Raw genomic sequence first — 3,375 nt, 5'->3', positions numbered from 1 at the left:
TGGTGAGGTTTGTCAATTAGTTATTTTAGACAAATGAATTAGTTTCTTATTCCTTACTGAAGTAAAGAGTTTTCTGAGCCCATTTTATGAGTGCAGTACATTCCATTTGCTGGTTGGCAGGGGAAAAAAACATAGGTGAACGTCTTCAGTGCTATAGTCAATGGGCAGCTGTCTGTCAACGTGTCATTTAACATAACTTTTCAAGCAAATTCCGAGACTAGAACATGAGATTCAGCATCATGTGCATGTTTAACACTCTCTGAGAGTCATGGGGCTGATACAGCTATGAATGGATTGCAATCATCCATATGGAGTTTTCTCTTCCTATAATCCAGCGCATAATTTTGATGAATATACTTAATTTAATAATGCAGTTGTGACTCAGTGTAAGTTACTTACAAATGTTGGTTTCAGAAAATTGGTATAAGAGAACTTAGCAATTATTCTGGTCTTAAGCCTCTCCTTCCATAGTCCACCTTTGTTTCACTGGCTGGTGAGGAAGCACCACACAGCTGAACTCTGCCCCACACCAAGGTGAGGACTTCCTGTTTGCAAACTTTGGCCACTAATAAATATAAGGCTGTTATACTCTCACTCTTGTGCATAAAAGCATGAGATACTGAAGAAAACACATTCTTTTACCTTGGATTTCTCTCCCAGAAACTCTTTAAAAGCACTCTGGACAATGTAAAAGCTTGTAATCATCTCAAGTTGTACACATATACAGAGCTCTCCTGAATCTCACCATAATTTAAATTGCTTATTTGAAAAACCTAGGGTAGGAAGATACTATTGAGAATCTGCAGTTACTCACTCAAGGTTTAGAAGAGGAGATATTTTCATTCTCTTGTTAGTTACTGAATTTGAAAACCTCAATGAATTTTCTGTCAAAGAACTTATTTAAAGAGACTCCTACAGCTGTGTTACGAGATTGAAGTTCCATGGAAAGAGATATATCTCTGCTGTCTTTTTAAACACATTTGCATAGTGGCATAGCGACATCTAAGAGTTTCACATTGGAGTTATAAAATCAGCACAGTCTGGTCCCTAAAAACAAGGTGTTTTTTTTCTTTAACAGAAAATCCATAGAAATAAAATTATCGTCGTTTTTTTTAACTTTCTATTTCTGACTAGTCAGCTGATTTAAAAGAAATGTTCATAATATTGAAATTGATGGTAGTATTTTTTGCGAAACATGCTAACTTAAGAGATTCAATGTGTGCTCCATCACAAGCACTGGTTCTCATTTGGGGCTTGGCTTTTGAATTGAACATTCTAATTCAATCAGAAGTTAACCTTTTGGGTGCCCCACTAGTCTAGGTCCTTATTTAGTGGTTTTAAAGTCTCAGCTCAAGTTAATCTTCTTTAAGCATTTGCTTTCATAGCAATGCAATGTATATATGACACCTATGAAAGAGTTCAATTGTTAATCTCTCCCATTGCTAAATTATAATATCTTAGGCACAGAGGTTAGCACCCTCCCCTCCCCCCCCAAAAAAAGTTTTGATGATGTTTCTTTATTTGAATTCACTGATCTTCAATATGCTGCTGTGAGACTTGTGTGGGTGAAGTTTTAGAAACTAAAGCTTTCTTCCTTGACTTTTCATATGTATTTTGAACAAATATTCTTAAATACAGTTGCTTTGGAATTTTTAAATACTGTAGTGGAAAGATACAAAACATACATCTATTGTCATAAGCTACATTCAAGATGGGAAAGGGAACTCACAGAGAGAGTTAAGGGTCACCTTTGATTCATTCGGTTCAGTACTGAGCTGGGGTACTTTGTGAAGACAAGAGATAGTTGAAAACCTGATAGACACTTGAGTCTGTGGTTGACATTCAGAGCTGATGTAAGCAGATGTGACCCCACTGAAATCAGCACAGTCATGTAAGGTTTGAGTGTTGCCACTTGTATTTAATATGGAGATTCACTAAGCTCAAGTGGGTTTGTTTTATGTTCCCAAAAACTTGTAGACAAGGGGGACAGGAAATATAGGAGGTAAAGGTAATTCACTTTAATTAAATATCTTTAAAAAACTTTTTAAAAAGATGTCTCAGTGCATTAAAACAATTTTTACTCATGTTCTTTTAAGATAAAGGATTCTGTAGGTAAGTAAGCCATGTTCTTTTTAATTACTACCAACTAAACAATGAAGGACAACAACCCATCATTACTGTTCAGTGGTTAAAAACCAGCTAGGTACATTTCATTCCAAGATAATGAACCAAACCATTTTTTATAGATTTCATCACAAGCAGCTAAATATTTCACAAATGATTTAAGCACACCATAACTGATTAGACATAAACATTCTTGGATGCAACTGCTAAAGGAAATAATAATACAAAAACCTATATATAAAGCTTAGTTAATTTTGAATTAAGCTATAGCTATAAAATTTTATCAGTTTACAGGCAAGCTATTTTTTTCGAACAGGATCAAAATAAAGCAGGCTTCACGTTAATATCTTAAGCTCCAATCCTGCAAACACTTAAACATGTGTGTGTAACATTAGTCATGTGACTAGCTCGATTGTGTTCAATGAGCTCCTCATTTGCTAAAAATTATGCATATTTTTAGATGGCATGCATTTGAGTGTGAATGTATGTCTGTGATAAAGTCTGGGCCAGAGCCTCAGCTGCTGTAAATCTATGTAGCTCTAATTAAAGTCAGAGAAGCTATACTGCCATTTACAACCCACTAATGATTGGCCCTCTATTTCTAGTCTCTGATTTTGATACACATACTGAACAGAGTTCCCCCCCTCCTCTTTTTTTCCTCCTTTTTTTGATGTGTTATCTAGACTCCTTCAGTCAAGAATGGCTCCCCTTATAGTGTTAATCTAGTCATTAGCTTTCTCCCTAAATCACTGAGTTCTTAACTCTGATGTAGCTGCACCAGCCATCAAAGCAAGCTTACCTGTTTTGGTAATTACCATTTTTTTCTTTCCCTCCTGTAGTTTCTTCTATTCCATTAAGCAGTTACTATTTCTCATATCACTCTTTCTTCCTCTGTTATTGACCCTCACACTTTATAAAAAAAAAAAAAAATCCAATAGCACTGCTGCTACCAAGACCTCTCTGCTACTAGTCTATCTTCATATAAGCTGCTTGTTATTGTTAATTGTTCAGAAAATGAATAATAAAGTAACGTTTCATTTGAAAGAAAGATATTTTTTGTTAAGGTCCTAACAGTTAACGCTGGTGTTACTTGTAATTCATGTCAAAGTAAGATAGAAAACATTGTAAACAGGCAGGCAATGGCTTTGGTTCTCACGCTCTGAAATATGATTTATAGCATTTAGGTCTTTTCTGGAGGAGGACTTCTAAAACATTCAGCAGACAATCTGGTAATAGTAAATTTATCCCCTT

The sequence above is a fragment of the Chelonoidis abingdonii genome, chromosome 8 (genome assembly GCF_003597395.2).
Source record: "Chelonoidis abingdonii isolate Lonesome George chromosome 8, CheloAbing_2.0, whole genome shotgun sequence".
Lineage (NCBI taxonomy): Eukaryota > Metazoa > Chordata > Testudines > Testudinidae > Chelonoidis > Chelonoidis abingdonii.
The sequence above is the reverse complement of the archived record's forward strand: the minus strand, read 5'-3'. Positions refer to the sequence as shown.